This window comes from Hyla sarda, chromosome 10 (assembly GCF_029499605.1).
Source record: "Hyla sarda isolate aHylSar1 chromosome 10, aHylSar1.hap1, whole genome shotgun sequence".
NCBI lineage: Eukaryota > Metazoa > Chordata > Amphibia > Anura > Hylidae > Hyla > Hyla sarda.
In genome coordinates this window covers 142,411,000-142,431,587 of record NC_079198.1, presented here as the reverse complement: position 1 = coordinate 142,431,587, position 20,588 = coordinate 142,411,000, and the positions used below count along the sequence as shown (strand labels likewise).

General features: G+C 43.9%; 1 long non-coding RNA gene across 1 annotated transcript in view; it reads right to left on the bottom strand.

Moving 5' to 3' along the window:
* Positions 1-13,522: 13,522 nt before the first annotated feature.
* LOC130293376 (uncharacterized) overlaps positions 13,523-20,588 on the bottom strand; it is a 47,466-nt gene continuing 40,400 nt past the window's right edge. Inside the window, exon 3 of the long non-coding RNA XR_008848192.1 lies at positions 13,523-13,619. This is a non-coding gene — a long non-coding RNA (uncharacterized LOC130293376). The remainder of the gene's footprint in view (positions 13,620-20,588) is intronic.

Below are 20,588 nucleotides of genomic sequence, written 5' to 3'. Positions count from 1 at the left end.
CACTGATATCATTGTGTATTCTCCTCACTATAGAGAAGACGTCACCTGTAGTGACTGATATCATTGTGTTTTCTCCTCACTATAGAGAAGACGTCACCTGTAGTCAGATATCATTGTGTATTCTCCTCACTATAGAGAAGACGTCACCTGTAATCACTGATACCATTGTACATTCTCCTCTCTACATCAGAGCTGTAGTCACTTGTCAGTTCTACAGTTAGGTCAGTGAAACTACAACTCCCAGCATAACCTCACCACTGCTCAAAGGGGTACTCTACTGGAAAAAATTTTTTTTAATCAGCTGGTGGTACAAAGTTAAACAGATTTGTAAATTACTTCTATTTAAAAATCTTAATCCTTCCAGTACTTATTAGCTGCTGTATAAGCGATTCACAGTAAGTTATTTTCCTTTTTAATTTATTTTCTGTCTGACCACAGTGCTCTGTGCTGACACCTCTGTCCATGTCAAGAACTGTCCATAGTAAGAGCAAATCCCCATAGCAAACCTATCCTGCTCTGGACAGTTCCTGACATGGACAGAGGTGTCAGCAAATAGCACTGTGGTCAGACTGGAAAGAACTACACAACTTCCTGTGGAGCATACACCAGCTTATAAGTACTGTAAGTATTAAGATTTTAAATAGAAGTAATTTAAAAATCTGAATACGGGTAGAAAAACAGACATGGTGCACATCTACAATCTTGTATAATGATCTGTTTGCTTCTCAGCATAATATCAAAAACTAACAGGTTGTTATTATACATTTTTGATCAAAAAGTACAAGCCCACTCGCCACGTCAAGGCCACCTATCCAGAGTGGGTCCCTAACGTCCCTAGCATAAAATGGCGCAGCACCGGGCGGCGACCACCACCGCCGCGACGCCAATGCCCACAGGGGGGAACAACCCACCGGCAGAGCAGCCCCAATGCCACTCAAACCAGTCCATGGGCCGCACCCCCCCGCAGACACGGCGCCACGGCAGCAACGGACACCGCACAGCACCACACCAGTGTGAAAATCTGTTTAACTTTCTGGCACCAGTTGATATAAAAGTAAATGTTTTCCAGTGGAGTACCCCTTTAAGTAATTCTGGGAGCTGTATATTTCAATGGTGAAAACTTCTTTAACACTTTCCCATTCTGTGGCAACTGGTATATCTGATTATTATACTGGAATTTCTCACAATGCGCTACAACAGTGGTGTCTGTCACAACAGGCTAAAAACTTACTGAGGGGGGGGTAGGTATGGAGGTGACACCATTTTCTACCGCACCGGGTGACACCAACCCTAGCAACGCCACTGTCTGTATACACTGTATACAGCTATCTATAGATAGCTGTATATAGTGTATACCGCCCAAAGGGTTAACCTACACTGTCCAGCAGTGTAAGTTAACTCTTCCCTTGCTGGGCTTGCGCATAGCGCACAGCTCAGCAAGGGGTTAAGTGAGCCAGCAATGTGTATACTGTATACACATTGCAGGCTCACTGTAAGTTCTTGCTGGGCAGTAGATATACGATGTATACCTACGGCTCAGCGTCAGCTGTTCTCCCGGCTCTGTAGCCCTGAGAACAGCTGATCCCGACATTCACATCAGGAGGATCGCAGCGGGTGTCAGGAGAAGTGACATCCCTGGGATCTGTCCCTTACTGCAGGTACTAATACTCCCAACATGGAGCACACTCTGCTCCATGCTGGGAGCTGTAGTACCTGCATTAATAGACATATGGCAGCGAGTGTAACCGCTGCAATCTGTCTATTAATACAGGTACTACAGTTCCCAGCATGGAGCAGAGTGTGCTCCATGTTGGGAGTATTAGTACTTGTAGTAAAGGAAAGATCACTGCAGGTATCACTCCTGATGCCCGCTGCGATCCTCCAGTATAATGTATGAATGCGGTGGCCGCTCTCCTATGGTCCCCTGCACGGCCGTATATATACACATATTCCTATTTCTCACAGAGAGCTGTGATTGGCTGGAACCATCTGGCCAATCACAGCTCTGCGGGAAATATGAATATGTGTATATATACGTGAGTGCAGGGGACCATAGAAGAGCAGCCGGCGCATCTATACATTATACAAGAGGATCGCAAGGGACCCCTGCAATCTGTCAATTAGTACAGGTAACTACTACTCCCATCATGGAAGAGTGTGTTCCATGCTGGGAGTAGTAGTACTACCTAATAAATGTTTAAAAAAAAAGTGAAAAACAAGCACACACTACATTTTCATTATTGTCGGCTACATTTTTAGTGCTTTACCCGCTCACATAAATTGATCCCTGTTTAAAAATGAATAAACATTTCATAATAAAAAAGATACATTTCATTAGATACAATTTTTTCCATCACCACTGTATCTTTTTTATTATGATTTTTTTTATGATACCCTACGAAATTTTTATAAAAAAGGTATCTCCATAATTTTTTAGGATCGCTAAAGTCCAAAAAAAGAATAAAAAGATTTACCGAATGTACCCGAATACCGAATGTATCCGAAAAATCAAACTATCTATATCCTTTTTATTATATTTGTTATCAGAATGAATTCTTCACGTTCGTTTACAGATAACGAATGCATTCGTTATTTACAGCATTATGGACGGGAAATAACGAATGTATTCGTTACTTTACTATTCGTATTATCGTGGCTATTCGGGAATGTTCAAAATATGTTTTCGTGCATTTGGATGGGTCCGAATGCACGAAAACGGTAAAATTAGTTAATTTAGACATTCGTGCCGAACCGAATTGCACATGTCTATCACCTATAACTTTCTCATTTTTCCATATACTTGGCTGTATGAGGGCTCATTTTAGGGCCATGATCTGTAGTTTTTTGGGTATTTGATCGCATTTTATTATTTTTGTTGTGATGTGAACAAAACAGCAATTTTGGAATTTCTTTTTTTTTTTCATTTATGCTGTTCACTTATGGAATAATTGACATTATAGTTTATACATTCGGACATTTACGCATGTGGCAATACTAAATATGTTTATATATTGGGGGAGGGGCTTTTTCACATTTTTTTTTAAACTTTTTTTTAAATAAATTTTTATGTCCCCACAGGGGACTATTTATAGAAATTATTAGATTGCATATTCTAAACAGTGCTATGCATTTGCATAGCACTGATCAGTATTATTGGCGATCTTCTGCTCTGGTTTGCTAGATGTCAGGGCCGGAGCAGATAAGGGGACCTCCGGCCGCCATGTTGTATGATCGGATCACCGCGGGCGATCTGATCATCTATTCAAAAGTGCCGCATTGCCGCAGATGCCGTAATCTGTATTGATCATGGCATCTAAGGGGCAATTATTGATGTCTGCCATTACCGGCGGGTCCCTGGCTACTGATAGCAACCGGGACCTGCCATGCATAATGCGAGCACTGAACCGGTGCTTGCGTCATGTACAGGACGTAAATGTATGTCCTGGTGTGCTAAGTCCCAGCGCATCAGGACAAACATTTATGTTCCTTGTCCTTAAGGGGTTAAGAGGCCAAACAACAAAGGGTGCCAGTCAATGTATGGGACCCAATGCCTAAGGTTGTCCAATGACTAAGGGGACCCAACAACAAAGAGGGCCCAACAGCTAAGATGAATGAGTCACATGACTTGTCATAAAGAAAATGCCAAAGGAATAAAAACTCCAAGACTTAAAGGGGTACTCCGCTGCTCAGCATTTGGAACAGCCTTCATGAGGGGGCGGGGCTATGTCATCACAAGCTCCCGGTGTTGGCTCCAGCGTTCAGAACGGCTTGTTCCAAATGCTGAGCAGCGGAGTACCTCTGTAAACCCGCTAGTTTAAAAAAAAAGTGCATCATGGAAGTGAATAATGAAGGGGTAGTTTTTTGTGCTTTTTTGGGGGGAGGGTTGTTTATTTTGTCAGGTCAAAAAAATGCCAGTTGTGCATTATCCCAGTGGAGAGGACGTTTCTAAAACAAGTCAACAAAACATAAATAAATAAATACATATTGTTATCCAGATACCTGATCCCACTGAGATCTGCGATGTCGTGCAGTAATAACTCAATTATGAATTATGGTCATAAAAAATATAAATTCTGAAAAAATTTTACATTTTGAAAATGATCAAAAATATCAAAATTATGACCTGGTGAATTGTAGACAAAGCTAATCAATACAATTCACATCTGAGTCCGACTATTTCCTCAGATATCAACAAGTTATTTCTATGACGCTTAAAGAGGTTCTCCGGGGAACTAAATCCATAGCCCATTCTTTCCCTCTCTCCAACCTATGTATTTGTCTAAATATCATTCATTAGCTTTATACAACAGTTTTCCTCTTTCAGCCGTCACTTACATGCAGGAAGTGTGAGAAAAATTCATTTTTTAGATCCACGTTGTCTCCTCAGCGAGGGCAGCCCCTCCCATCAAGACAACATCACCTGATCTATGTCTGATTTCTGATTGGGCTAGAGCTCTGACTGTACAGCCACCCCTCCCCTACCTGTGTGAGGAGCTTGTGAGAGGAAAGATTCCTAGTCACAACTGAGCACATAGCTGCTGTTTTTCTTTTGAATATGCTGCCATTCAGAACACAGAAAAACTCATAGCAGGAGGCATTGTTTAAAAGAAAAGACATGTAAGATGGCCCAGATTTATCAGACTGTGTGAGAGAAAAAGTGGAGAGATTTCCCCATATGCAGCCAATCACAGCTCGGCTTTCACTTTACCTCAGCTTGTTAGCTGGTTGCTGTGGGAAAATCCCTCCACTTTTTCTCTCACACAGTTTGATAAATCTCCCCCAGTGTGTGTGTGTGGTGTGTGTGTGTGGTGTGTGTGTGTGGTGTGTGTGTGGTGTGTGTGTGTGTATGTGTGTGTGGTGTGTGTGTGTGGTGTGTGTGTGTGTGGTGTGTGTGTGTGGTGTGTGTGTGTGTGGTGTGTGGTGTGTGTGTGTGGTGTGTGGTGTGTGTGTGTGGTGTGTGGTGTGTGTGTGTGGTGTGTGTGTGTGTGGTGTGTGTGGTGTGTGTGTGGTGTGTGTGGTGTGTGTGGTGTGTGGTGTGTGTGTGTGGTGTGTGTGTGTGTGGTGTGTGTGGTGTGTGGTGTGTGTGGTGTGTGTGTGTGGTGTGTGTGTGGTGTGTGTGTGTGTGTGTGTGGTGTGTGTATGTGTGTGTGTGGTGTGTGTGTGTGTGTGTGTGTGTGGTGTGTGTGTGTGTGTGTGTGTGGTGTGTGGTGTGTGTGTGGTGTGTGTGTGTGGTGTGTGTGTGTGGTGTGTGGTGTGTGTGTGTGTGTGTGTGGTGTGTGGTGTGTGTGTGGTGTGTGTGTGTGTGGTGTGTGTGTGTGGTGTGTGTGTGTGGTGTGGTGTGTGTGTGTGTGTGTGTGTGGTGTGTGGTGTGTGTGTGGTGTGTGTGTGTGGTGTGTGTGTGTGTGTGGTGTGTGGTGTGTGTGTGGTGTGTGTGTGTGTGGTGTGTGTGTGGTGTGGTGTGTGTGTGTGTGTGGTGTGTGGTGTGTGTGTGGTGTGTGTGTGGTGTGTGTGTGGTGTGTGTGGTGTGTGTATGTGTGTGTGTGGTGTGTGTGTGTGTGGTGTGTGTGTGTGTGTGGTGTGTGTGTGTGTGTGTGTATGTGTGTGTGTGTGTGTGTGGTGTGTGTGTGTGTGGTGTGTGTGTGTGTGTGTGGTGTGTGTGTGTGGTGTGTGTGTGTGGTGTGTGTGTGTGTATGTGTGTGTGTGTATGTGTGTGTGTGTGTGTGTGTGTGGTGTGTGTGTGTGTGTGGTGTGTGTGTGTGGTGTGTGTGTGTGTGTGGTGTGTGTGTGTGTGGTGTGTGTGTGTGTGTGTGTGTGTTCGCATCGCGTTCGCATCGCCGGGCGAACATATGTGAAGTTCGATTCGCCCTCTATACTTTAACATTGCGGTAAACTTTGACCCTGTGAGTCAGAGTCAGCAGACACATTACAGCCAATCAGCAGCAGTCCCTCCCTTCCAGACCCTCCTACCTCCTGCACGGACGCCATTTTACCCTCATTCGGCATGGTGCAGGCTTAGGAAGGGGAGGGTCAGAGAAGCTGCTCCTGCTGTATAGGGAAAGCGATAGCTAGGTTGCTGCTAGGTGGTGTATTCAGGGTCCAGTCTACTCCTAAAGCACTAGAGTAACATCTGCTTTAAGGACAGCAGTCCGTGTGTCTTGCAACAGCTGGAGGCACCCTGGTTGGGAGGGAACCGCTGGCTAAAAGGGGTACTCCAGTGTAAAACTTAAGTTCCTTCAAGCAACTAACTACAGTATTAAAAGGGCTATAAGTTCAGTCCGTGTGTCTTGCAACTGCTGGAGGCACCCTGGTTGGGGACCTCTGCTTAAAAGGGGAACTCCGCTGGCAACCATTTTTGCTCATTGTCACACTAGTGCAAATCACATTAGGTGTGACAGTTGTTCAAATAAAAATAAAAAAAATACCTTTTTTGGCTGTGAAATAAAACCAGTGCTGCCTAAAGGGGGGCTCTAACTATGTGCTGCCTAATATGGGGGAATCTATGTGCTGCCTAAAGGGGGGCTCTAACTATGTGCTACCTAATATGGGGGAATCTATGTGCTGCCTAAAGGGGGGATGTAACTATGTGATGCCTAAAGGGGGCTCTTTGTGCTGCCTAAAGGGAGGCTCTACCTATGTGCTGCCTAAAGGGGGCTCTATGTGCTGCCTAAAGGGAGGCTCTAACTATGTGCTGCCTAAAGGGGGATCTAACTATGTGCTGCCTAAAGGGGGGCTCTAACTATGTGATGCCTAATATGGGGGAATCTATGTGCTGCCTAAACGGGGGATCTAACTATGTGCTGCCTAACATGGGGGAATCTCTGTGCTGCCTAAATGGGGGATCTAACTATGTGCTGCCTAAAGGGAGGCTCTACCTATATGCTAACTAAAGGGGGATCTAACTATGTGCTGCCTAAAGGGGGGCTCTAACTATGTGCTGCCTAAAGGGGGGCTCTAACTATATGCTGCCTAAAGGGGGGATCTAACTATGTGCTGCCTAAAGGGGGGCTCTAACTATGTGCTGCCTAATTTGGGGGAATCTATGTGCTGCCTAAAAGGGGGGATCTAACTATGTGCTGCCTAAAGGGGGCTAAAGCACGTTATTCCAAATAATTTAGGAATAATAGGTGATTTATGCCCTTTATGGATTAAAAATCCAGACTCTGCATCAACTATGTCATTTTCCATGGGAGTTTTGCCCTGGATCCCCCTCCGTCACGCCACAGTCCAGGTATTAGTCCCCTTGAAACAAGTTTTAAATCACTATTGTGGCCAGAAAGAGTCCCTGTGGGTTTTAAAATTCGCCTGCCCATTGAAGTCAATGGCGGTTCGCCCGGTTCGCGAACATTTGCGGAAGTTCACGTTTGCCGTTCGCGAACCGAAAATTTTATATTCGCGACATCACTAATTATAAAGTATGCAGATTTATTGGTTAGAAGGTAATAAACATAAATGAGTAACAAACACAATGATATATATATATATATATATATATATATATATATATATATATATATGCAAATGAATACCAATTAGATATACAGTATTAGTAAACATCACAAGATTGTCAATTAACTACATAACAGTAGAACAATACATGTGAGTAGTAAGTAACTTGTTACAATAAAACAAGAGCTACTAGGTTAGGAATATCATATAAGAAAAAGGTGTTGAGTGATGAGCGGCATTGCCCATATTCGTATTCACGATATTTCGCCAATATATAAACAAATATTCGTCTATATTCGTGAATTTTGCATATTCATTATATTCGCGATATATATAATGAATATGGGAAATTTGCGAATATAGGACGAATATTCGTCTATAAATTTGCATATGTGAATATTCGCATAATCACGTATTTAAGGAAGAAAACAGTGAGGGGGGGGCAACTTTACTATTGGCTGCTAGGGATGTTGTTGACAACCTCTGACAAGTGTCTTTGCATCATTCTAATTGGCCCACAAGTGAAAATAAGGAATATGCAAATATTCACATATAAGAATATGCGCACATGCGGGAGAAAAGCGAATATTTGCAATTCCAAATATATATATATAATATTTGCGAATTCGTGAATTTGCAATATTCGTGATAAAAATTTGAAATGCGAATATTCCCGCCCAACACTAATGCTAAATTTACTCCCTGCCCCCTTCTAACCAACTACACATCACATGACTCCAAGAATAGGCAAATCCATCTAAGGATAGAAACATGGAAGAAATGTTATATACTTCCGCCCCATTCAGGACTATTTTATACATGACTTTGGTAAGATTATTAAGACAAATAGCAATGATATATGATCTTACTAGACTATATTTTAGGAGGAAGAACTTGAAGCAAGTTTCCTGTCTGGGAAAACACTTAACACTTAGTTTGCCGAGTAGGAATTCTCTCAATGTGTATAAAGCAATCGTTCAATGCTTTCTTATAGATCTGGAAAATAGACTCTTTTGCAGTTAGAATCTATAATACAGAACATCCTAAAACTATAATCTCAATATGGAGATAATTAATTATTTTATTAATTTATTCGCCAATCTAAATGGTATAATTCCATCCACATTATCCAAATCAGTCTTAATTAAATGGAATACCATTTTTGTGTCTCTTACCAAGTCTATGTAAGAACCTCGCTTTGGCTTTAAGGAAAGTTGAATGGTCCATCGCAGCGTCATGGATAGCCATAGGTTCGGTACCGTGTGATCAGTCCGGCTTGCTGGGATCTACGATATCATGGCTTTCATGGCTTCCATCTTGTAGACCTCTTTCAGTGGCAGACTTCTTCGTCTTTGTCTGTCTAAGTCTTTCCTCTAGCTCTAGGAATATCCTTAGGTCTCTTTTTTTGTGTCTTTGTATATTTTCATAGTCTCCCTAACATCTGGTTTAATAGACTTTTTAATTAGTTAGACACACCCTTCTAAATTGGAATTCCCCAATGAATGTAGGTTGGGCGTGTACATCACTATAATACCCAGAAAGCATTTCTGGTTGGTGTAATGTCAATTACCCATACACTAGGTGGTGCTGTTGCATAAGCAATTAGCATCCTTACATTTAAGGGTTAAATATCAATAATTGGTCTCAAACCCACATTCCACACTTGACGTATGGAGAACTAAATTAAAAATTCTGGGATTTTCTTTGACATATATAAGTAATCGAAAGGGTACTCCAGTGGAAACCTTTTGTTTTTTTTTGTTTTTTATTAACTGGTGCGAGAAAGTTAAACAGATTTGTAAATTACTTCTATTAAAAAATCTTAATCCTTCCAGTACTTATTAGCTGCTGAATATTACAGAGGAAATTATTTTCTTTTTGGAGCACAGAGCTCTCTGCTGACATCACGAGCACAGTGCTCTCTGCTGACATCTCTGTCCATTTTAAGGACTGTCCAGAGTAGGAGAAAATGCCCATAGCAAACATATGGTGCTCTGGACAGTTCCTAAAGTGGACAGAGATGTCAGCGGAGAGCACTGTGATCCAAAAAGAAAGGACTTACCTCTGTAGTATACAGAAGCTAATAAGTAATGGAAGGATTAAGATTTTTAATAAAAGTAATTTACAAATCTTTTTAACTTTCTGGCACCAGTTGTTTTTCTCCAGACATAGAGTCACCAATTAGACATTTCCAACACTCTCAATGTGTGAATGTCTATCTGTCCAGTCAAATGGGTAATTAATGGGTAAGAACATTCACAATTCTGGCTAACTAGCCCTCTTATCTGTCTTATCTTAACAGACAGAAATATCTAAACAGACAACAAGTATTCTTCTCCTAGACTGGCACTTGTAGAGAAGAACTTTAGAATACACTGTGGTCTATTTAGAACATACAACATGGCGGACACATCATGCTATTATTCTGTTAAACATAGTGATTCATTTTTCGGCCGTATAATTAGTACGACAGCGTCCTGTACATTCCGGCTGTTATGTGGATTTATTACATTCTTTCACCTTCTTTTAAAACGATAGAAATCTTCGTCATAATTTATTTTTACTTTTATTACAAATCTGCTGAATAAAATGTAACTTTGCACAGATAGGAGAGGATTCTGCGCTGCCGGGGAGAATTGTTTGGTGCTCGTTGAACGTTTTGCATATTAAAAAAATCCTGCTGGTAGATAATCGAATATTTACTGGAGAAAAATGTATTCCTGGTTCCTGTTGGGTGTAACGCGATCTGCCACCGCTTTACTGTACAGAATATTCCTAATTTGTTCCCCTTTGGAGATCTCTGTTTCTTAATTGTCATAATTAAAGCCGCCGTGTCTCCTACTTACAGTCACTTCCGAAACGTCTGCAGTTCTCAGGGTACAAAGCGGCGTGAGCACGGAAAAAATCTGCACATGCTAGCTGGAATGAACATTGACACAGTATGAAATCTCACCATTCCGTGTTATTTTATTTACATGATTTAGCGAATTCTTCACTGTTATTCTGGAAGAAAAAGAAAAATGATAATTCCGATGGTTATGGAGGCAAAGAACATACAGTAGGTACGACTTCTATAAAACCTTCTATCAAAAAATGTTCTGTCTCCATAACCATCGGAATAATCATTTTTTTTTATTCCAGAATAAATCATGTAAGGAAAATAACAAGAATGTTCTGGTTTTAGACATCCTGGCCATGTAGAAACCCATCTGTGAGGTCAACTTTGGGGCATTTCCTTCTGCATTGGTGGAGTAAAGTAGAAGGGGCCCCATTTTATTATGATAAGGGTTTTGGTGACGTAACCTCATGCAACTCCAATTGCCCCATGGGAAGAAAATATAGGGCGAATTTAGTGAAATTAATAATCAGCCAGTTTTTTTTTAGAACCTATTCTTGCACAGGATAGGGTTTTATTTTTTTTTAAATCAAATCTACCATTCTGTCAGGTATTAAAATAATTAACCTTTACATACCTACTGCCCCTTCCCCAGAGCCTCTGTTGTCCCACTGCTGTCCCCGGTGCACCCCTTTTCTGGGTTCCCTGCAGTCAACAGGTCATATTACACCTTAGCTAGTAATTGCTGGACGGAAATCTGGCGTATTAAACCCCGGCCCCAGTCTTCTTCCCGGTGCTGGGGCTTAATACGTCAGATTGCCACTCAGCCAATCACTGGGTGAAGCTGGAAATCACTGCGGCAAATGGTTGTTGAACCACAGCATGATGTGTTAAAGGGGTACATTTTGTTCTGAAGCGGGTGGCGGGGGTCATGACGTCATGCCACCTCAATGCAAGCCTATAGGAGGGGGGGTGGAGGGTGCCACGCCCCCTCCCACAGACTTGCATTGAGGGGCGTGGTGTGACATCACAGGGGGGCCTCACAAGAGGCGTGATATCACGTCCCCCACCACCCACACCCATCATTCTAAAGGAAAGCCAGGTGCTGCAGAGAGATCGCACGGGTCCCAGCTGCGGGACCCCCGTGATCAGACATCTTATCCCCTATCCTTTGGATAAGGGATAAGATGTCTAGGGGAAGAGTACCCCTTTAGCCACAGGAACCCGAAAGAGGAGTGTACAGGAGACCACCGCGGGACAACAAAAGCTCCGGGTAGCAGTGGGAGGTAAGTAAATGTTTTTTTATTTTTTATGCCTGACTGAATGGTAAATTTTATTTAAAAAAATAAAACCTATCCTAGAGTATTTCTTTAGGACCACTACTTTTTTCCCCCACTAATCCCCTTTTTCAGTACAGCACTCAGGCTTCATGGGTGCTCCCATAATTAAAGGAGTGCATGCCGTCTACTGGTAGACGACACGTGCTCCTCACTGAGAGAGCCGGGGCCGGGGTCCTCTATTCCGTGGCTAGGGAACAAGTTAATTTTTGCTTGAATTCTCCTTTAAGTAACAAACCAGACAGACACAATTTGTAGACGGTTGTGTCCTAAACTTTGGCAAAGGTCGTCTACTTGCCCTTGATCCTTGAAGGTCTATTTGTACTCAAAGCAAAGAAAGCGCAATGATGAGATGGGTATCTAGTAAGAGCATCTCAATTACTCAAGCACTCTTTTCAAAACTCATAGACTATGTTACTACATATAGGCGAGGGACTGACTCATACATTTCCCTTCAGGCCCTGGATTCGTATAAGCCAGATAGAAGATGTCTACTGCTGAGGAAGTTGTCTTAGGACGACAGAACGTGTCGAGGTTTCAGCTGGGCATTCACCTACCGATGCACTTTTTGAACTCGCCCTAGTGGTCTGATGTCTACTAGGTTATGACCCCCTGCAATTGTGAGGTTGTATATCATTAGAATTAATCTGTAGTTATTCAACTGTGATTGGATTCTACGAGGCAGGAGTTGTGTTTACATAGGACTGCACACTACATAGTCAGGAGTTGGGTTTACATAGGACTGCATACTAAACAGCCAGTTTATTGGGGACGGTTGCACACACAGTATTGGGGTTTAGGCGCCTGGGGTTTTGCCTTTTAATGAGCATGTTTTAATAGATTTTTGGAGGGTTTCTGTGTATTGTATATTTTGTGTAATTAAATGGGTACTCTCATAAAAAAAAAATTATTAAATAGATTATGTAAAAAAAAAGTTTCTAATATATTTTATTTAAAAAAAATTGTGTTATATGTGTTTTTTTTACGTTTATAAACCTGGCCACTAGGTGTCCCCCCCCCCCCTGACGTTCAGCATGTTCGGACCAACGCTGGGCGTACTCTATTTCATACATTTACAGATGCTATCTTTAAAGGGGTACACCGCCCCTAGACTTATCCCCTATCCCCTTTAATCATTCTGAATCCACATTTACTTCTCAGGTTTCAAAAATTTGTTAATTTTGCTACTTTCAGGAAAATAATTTAGCAAAAAACTTGCATCTATTTTTAGTACGTCCAAAAAAAAAAAAAAAAAAAAACACTACACTCTTCCAACGAAGCAATCTGAAAATTAATTAATGCACAACCTGATTAACTGGGATTCATTACACAAAATCTGCGAGATGAAGATTGCAAGATCAGTTCTTTGGCTCCTCTGAAAATATTTCCCCTTAATGACCTTTGGAGAATTGAAATGTTCATGGGCACCGACTAGTAAAAATGTCTCTTCCGCTAAGGTCACATTTAGATGAAAAAGTTTGCCTTAAAAATTGTAGCAAATCAGCAATCTCTTCTAAAGGGTCAAGCCAAAGTGAACTCTACTCAACATACATAATTCTATCATTGGTTCAGCAGAAGTGTTCATCACAACCGCAGCACAATGGAGCAGCAATCCAGACCGTGAGGCTGGCCAAAGTGGTGCCCCCAGTTTGCAGTAAGTCATAGTTGGGGGGGGAAGCAGTTTTGGCATCATATGCTGCATGAGCCAATATATGGTTGCGTCAACAAGGTAGATGACACCTGGCACTGCCCATGTATCCGGCGGGCTTATACTGGTATACTCATCAGCCAAGTAAAAGTGGAGAACGTCTAGCTTTCCTTTGTGGTGCTGCACATCATAAGCTTCAGCGTCATACGATCATTAACCAGGAGAATGAAAATTAATAGAGGACTCACCATGGAATTCTTGCTGTATTCTTTATTTCCAACAGGTAGACCTATAAACACCTGAGCAACAGCAAACATTTCACGCGAGTGGGCGTTTTGTCAGGCCCCCAGTCCTGTATTGTTTAACAAAAAGAAGTAACATTAAAGGGGTATTCCGGGCAAAAACATTTTATCCCCTATCCAAAGGATAGGGGATACGATGTCTGATCGTGGGGGGCACGCTGCTGAGACCCCCGCGATCTCCCTGCAGTACCCACATTCTATGCGAGTGCTAAATCTCCAGTTTTGGTAACCTCCGGGTTTCCGGGACTGGGAATGTGACGTCACACCATGCCCCCTCCATTCATGTCTACGGGAGGGGGCGTGACGGCCGTCATAGACATGAATGGAGGGGGTGTGGTGTGACGTCCCCAGTCCCAGAAACGGAGGTTTCTGAAACGGGAGATTCAGCACCCGCATAGAATGCAGGGGGATCGGGTTGGGGTCTCAGCAGCAGGCCTCCTGCGATCAAACATCTTATCCCCTATTCTTTGGATAGGGGATAAAATGTTTTTGCCCAGAATACTCCTTTAACATCATCAGACGATGATCAGGAAAGCTGTACAGTAGATTATCTGGCACAGCACCTGACCTGGAGAATCATTGCTGACTGCTTACTGCCATTGGGGTTTCCCAGACAGAAGCAGAAGATGGTTGGTGCACACTTACCATTTTATTTTTTTCAATGTACAAAGAAAGAACATTTTCTGATGTTGGATGTAGTGCAGACTTATTAAACAAAAATTAAAAGGGAACAAAATAAAAACTGTACTTACCTCTCTAAACCAGCAATGTCTGTGCTCACTGTCACAGGGTTTCCAGGGCAAAAGCAGAAGGTTTGGGGGAATTTACTGACCCTAAGCTAGGGAGGCATAAAGCTTCTGTAGCTTACAGTCCCTGCTGTAGTTTCCATGGTGTCCTATGCTTAAAAGGCAGATGTCCCTACTCCTTGCAAAGCACTCTACGCTAATAGTATAGCGTGTTTTGTGTGACATGAGTCCTGCCATACAAAACCTACATTCACTTCTCGTAAACTGTGTTTATTTTAGAAACCTAATTTAATTTAATTTTCATATTTTTCTTTTCAAAAATATATGAGAACTGTCTCCATTAATTTAATTCTGCACCTAGACCTGTATCAGGGACTATTTTTAGATTTTTACTTTATTTTTTTTCTTCCCTCAATTGCAAGGTAGGTTACCCCGGAGCAATTTAATAACATCCAAGTCTTCTTGTCGGATGGAAATTCACAGGAGAATATATTAGACATTATGCTAACACCCTACACAGATGTTCATTTCTCTCCCTGACAATACCTATTAACTATGTGCACAACTATAACCTTTGCCTGTGTGTCATATGACTCCAGGCTTTACTTCATGTATACTTTATACTTACTATATCCTTTTATTGTTCTCTAGAAACCGAGCTGTACGATCTGCACGACCCGCACTCTTATTATTTCCATAGAAGCATTCGCCTTTCACCCGATACTGCGAAACTATCTTTGGCTGATAATGAATGGTAATAAAGGTTGGACCTGTCACTTGGATCTTGTAGTTATCATTTCACTGATCAGCGTGATCACATTAAAGAGAGCAATGAATTATGGGCTGGGGAATAACCTAATGTATGATTATTTAACCTACATTAAGACTTAATTACCATGTTGGCTTTATATGAATTGTCTTAAATGGCCGGGTGTTTCATCTATGGAAAACACCTGGAAGACCCATCAGTTCTCTGGGGTAACAGTTCTACGAGACTTCATAGATTATACAATCATTTATTATTGACCAATTTTGTGCAATATTTTTGACGGGTGTGGCAGTAAACAAGAACTAAATAAGTGACAGACTGCTCTCTGTTGCCACATCTGGTGGAAAGCAGTATAATGCAAGGTAACCTTCTAAAATCCCCAAGTATCTTCTAGTATGGGGTTGGGTTAGTATTATTAAATCCCTATATATATTTCTAGGCCTCAGTGTCTTATCCGGGAGTTTTTGTCAAACGTACATGAGTGTAGTTGACTAAATCTACAAGGACCATGTGTACCAAGACTGACTACTACAGAAATACTACAAAAGGACTTTGCCCTGAAGGACTTTATTCTCTTTCTTCTAAACTTCCAAGACTGACGGGATAAGATTTCCAGGGTCCCTCATCTGCCTGTCTGTGGACCTCTGATCGGGCCAGACGATTGTGTCACTGCTGGGCACTAACCTACAGTGCTTCCTTAAAGGGGTACTCCAGTGCGCCAGCCTTTTGAACATCCGGTTCAGAAGGCTTGGAGTTGTGGCCGCTTCTCCAAGCTTTCTGAACTGAATGTTCAGAAGGCTGGGGCACGGGAGTATCCCTTTAAGTATTTGCCGGGGATCTACCATCTCAGGAACTGCTCATTAGAACATCTACCATCCACAGGGGTTAACTCCTTCAGTGCCATTTGCTGTTTACTACCTTTAGGTACTGTTGTTGTGGGAACTGTTCAGGACATGTGCCTCCAATAAGTATTCCCTTTTTATTGTTTAATGCACAGGAAGACAGTAGCCAATATTTTCTATTCATCTGAAAAACCCCTTTAGGTAAAAGTTACCCATTATGCTGCAGCATCCAGCAGTCTCGATGTCTTAGTTTCCACTGCACATGTAACAGCAAAGGCCTCTCGTTTACCATCGGCCAAGACATGGTGAGTTGAAAAGTACCCCATGGACAATCACTGACCAACTACTGTGCCGCCCCTCTTCTCACAATGACTCTTTGGGGACTCTTGGGGGTCTATCGATCCATGCCAGCCACCTATGACATCTGTGACTTTCCAGCTCCAGAACAACAGGAGCATACACTGCTCTAGCACCTATTCTTCCCTCAGGGTCACCACAATAGTATTGAAGGAATGTCTGGTGGCTCCAGGCTCTGATATAACATGTAACATATAATGGGCCCCATATGTCCAGCTAAAAGCAAACCCATTCGGATGTGGCCTTAGAGCCCATTACATGCCATTTGGGTCTTTGTCTTATAGGATGATCACACATAATCAGATCTTGATGGTTCAGTGTGTACTATGAGAGCTACAAAGATTACATAAACATGTTCTGTATTGACGGTGGGAGAGTCTTGGGATTATCTCCTTCCGAGGATCCTAGTCCTGCTCTGTACCTGAGGAAGAGGCTTGTGTCCTGAAACACATTATTCTCTGTCAGCGTCTACAATAATTTAAGTATAAATCCAGGAACTTGGACACATTGTTTCGGATCAGAGTCCTCCCTGATTCCGGACGTTTTCTGTTAGACTTTTTAGATATATATGACAACTCTGGAAGTGCATGAACACGAGTGACAGGCTTGGACGATGGCTTCCTCCATTTTACCTACACATAATCGCTATAGTTGTTACATATAATACACAACAGCACAATCTGAGCAGTTATACTGTCACGATGCCGGCTGGCAGGTAGTGGACCCTCTGTGCCAGAGAGGGATTGGCGTGGACCGTGCTAGTGGACCGGTTCTAAGCCACTACTGGTTTTCACCAGAGCCCGCCGCAAAGCGGGATGGTCTTGCTGCGGCGGTAGTGACCAGGTCGTATCCACTAGCAACGGCTCACCTCTCTGGCTGCTGAAGATAGGCGCGGTACAAGGGAGTAGGCAGAAGCAAGGTCGGACGTAGCAGAAGGTCGGGGCAGGCAGCAAGGATCGTAGTCAGGGGCAACGGCAGAAGGTCTGGAAACACTGGCAAGGGACACACAAGGAACGCTTTCACTGGCACTAAGGCAACAAGATCCGGCAAGGGAGTGCAAGGGAAGTGAGGTAATATAGGGAGTGCACAGGTGATAACTCTAATTGGAACCACTGCGCCAATCAGCGGCGCAGTGGCCCTTTAAATCGCAGAGACCCGGCGCGCGCGCGCCCTAGGGAGCGGGGCCGCGCGCGCCGGGACAGAACAGACGGGGAGCGAGTCAGGTAGGAGAGCCGGGGTGCGCATCGCGAGCGGGCGCTACCCGCATCGCGAATCGCATCCCGGCTAGCAGCAGGATCGCAGCGCCCCGGGTCAGAGGACGTGACCGGGGCGCTGCAGCGGAGGAGGTGAAGCGAGCGCTCCGGGGAGGAGCGGGAACCCGGAGCGCTCGGCGTAACAGTACCCCCCCCCCTTGGGTCTCCCCCTCTTCTTGGAGCCTGAGAACCTGAGGAGCAGACTTTTGTCAAGGATGTTGTCCTCAGGTTCCCAGGATCTCTCTTCAGGACCACAACCCTCCCAGTCTACTAAAAAAAAATTTTTTCCTCTGACCTTTTTGGCAGCCAAAATCTCCTTGACCGAGAAGACGTCCGAGGAGCCGGAAACAGGAGTGGGAGGAACAGATTTGGGAGAAAAACGGTTGAGGATGAGTGGTTTGAGAAGAGAGACGTGAAAGGCATTAGGGATACGAAGAGAAGGAGGAAGAAGAAGTTTATAAGAGACAGGATTAATTTGACACAGAATTTTGAAAGGACCAAGATAGCGTGGTCCCAACTTGTAGCTAGGGACACGGAAGCGGACATATTTAGCGGAGAGCCATACCTTGTCTCCAGGGGAAAAAACGGGGGGAGCTCTTCTTTTCTTATCCGCGAACCTCTTCATGCGTGAAGAAGCCTGTAAGAGAGAATTTTGGGTCTCTCTCCATATAATGGAAAGGTCACGAGAAATTTCATCCACAGCGGGCAGACCAGAGGGCAAGGGGGTAGGGAGGGGGGGAAGAGGGTGACGGCCGTACACCACGAAAAATGGGGATTTGGAGGAAGATTCAGAGACCCTGAAGTTATACGAGAATTCGGCCCATGGAAGGAGATCTGCCCAGTCATCCTGGCGGGAGGAAACAAAATGTCGCAAATAATCACCCAGGATCTGGTTAATTCTTTCTACTTGTCCATTGGACTGGGGATGATATGCAGAGGAAAAATTTAATTTAATCTTGAGTTGTTTACAGAGAGCTCTCCAGAATTTAGACACGAATTGGACCCCTCTATCCGAGACAATCTGCGTAGGCAACCCGTGAAGACGAAAAATGTGTACAAAAAATTGTTTAGCCAACTGAGGCGCAGAAGGAAGACCAGGAAGAGGAATGAAATGTGCCATTTTGGAGAATCGATCAACGACCACCCAAATAACGGTGTTGCCACGGGAAGGGGGTAAATCAGTAATAAAATCCATACCAATCAGAGACCAAGGCTGTTCGGGGACAGGCAGAGGATGAAGAAAACCAGCGGGCTTCTGGCGAGGAGTCTTATCCCGGGCACAGATAGTGCAGGCTCGCACAAAGTCCCCAACATCCGTCTCCAGAGTTGGCCACCAATAGAAGCGGGAGATGAGTTGCACAGATTTCTTGATGCCCGCATGACCTGCGAGATGGGAGGAGTGACCCCATTTGAGGATTCCGAGGCGTTGGCGTGGAGAAACAAAGGTCTTTCCTGGAGGAGTCTGTCTGATGGAGGCAGGAGAAGTGGAGATCAGGCAGTCAGGTGGAATGATGTGTTGCGGAGGGAGATCAACTTCTGAGGCATCCGAGGAACGAGAGAGAGCATCGGCTCTAATGTTCTTATCGGCAGGACGAAAGTGAATCTCAAAATTAAATCGGGCAAAGAACAGAGACCACCGGGCCTGGCGAGGATTCAGCCGTTGGGCCGACTGGAGGTAGGAGAGGTTCTTGTGGTCGGTGTAGATAATAACAGGAAATCTTGATCCCTCCAGCAGATGCCTCCATTCCTCAAGTGCTAATTTAATGGCTAGAAGTTCTCGATCCCCGATGGAGTAGTTCCTCTCCGCTGGAGAGAAGGTCCTAGAGAAAAAACCACAAGTGACAGCATGCCCGGAAGGATTTTTTTGTAGAAGAACAGCTCCAGCTCCTACAGAGGAGGCATCAACCTCCAATAGGAAGGGTTTGGAAGGGTCAGGTCTGGAGAGCACGGGAGCCGAAGAAAAGGCAGACTTGAGTTGTTTAAAGGAGTCTTCTGCTTGAGGAGGCCAGGACTTGGGATCAGCATTTTTCTTGGTTAAAGCCACGATAGGAGCCACAATGGTAGAAAAATGTGGAATAAATTGCCTGTAATAATTGGCGAACCCCAAAAAGCGTTGGATAGCACGGAGTCCGGAGGGGCGTGGCCAATTTAAGACGGCAGAGAGTTTGTCTGGATCCATCTGTAGTCCCTGGCCAGAGACCAAATATCCTAGAAAAGGAAGAGATTGGCATTCAAACAGACATTTCTCAATTTTGGCATAGAGTTGGTTGTCACGAAGTCTCTGAAGAACCATACGGACATGCCGGCGGTGTTCCTCTAGATTGGCAGAAAAAATTAGGATATCGTCCAGATATACCACAACACAGGAGTATAATAGATCACGAAAAATTTCATTGACAAAGTCTTGGAAGACGGCAGGGGCATTGCACAGTCCAAAGGGCATGACCAGATACTCAAAGTGTCCATCTCTGGTGTTAAATGCCGTTTTCCACTCGTCCCCCTCTCTGATGCGGATGAGGTTATAGGCGCCTCTTAAGTCCAATTTAGTGAAGATGTGGGCACCTTGGAGGCGATCAAAGAGTTCAGAGATGAGGGGTAAGGGGTAGCGGTTCTTAACCGTGATTTTATTAAGACCGCAGTAGTCAATGCAAGGACGTAGGGAGCCATCTTTTTTGGAGACAAAGAAAAATCCGGCTCCGGCAGGAGAGGAGGATTTACGGATAAAGCCCCTTTTTAGATTCTCCTGGACGTATTCGGACATGGCAAGAGTCTCTGGGGCAGAGAGAGGATAAATTCTGCCCCGGGGTGGAGTAGTACCCGGGAGGAGGTCGATAGGGCAATCATAAGGCCTGTGAGGAGGTAGAGTCTCAGCTTGTTTTTTGCAGAAAACATCCGCGAAGTCCATATAGGCCTTGGGGAGACCGGTTACTGGAGGAACCACAGAGTTACGGCAAGGGTTACTGGGAACCGGTTTTAGACAGTTCTTGGAACAAGAGGACCCCCAACTCTTGATCTCCCCAGTGGACCAATCCAGGGTTGGGGAATGAAGTTG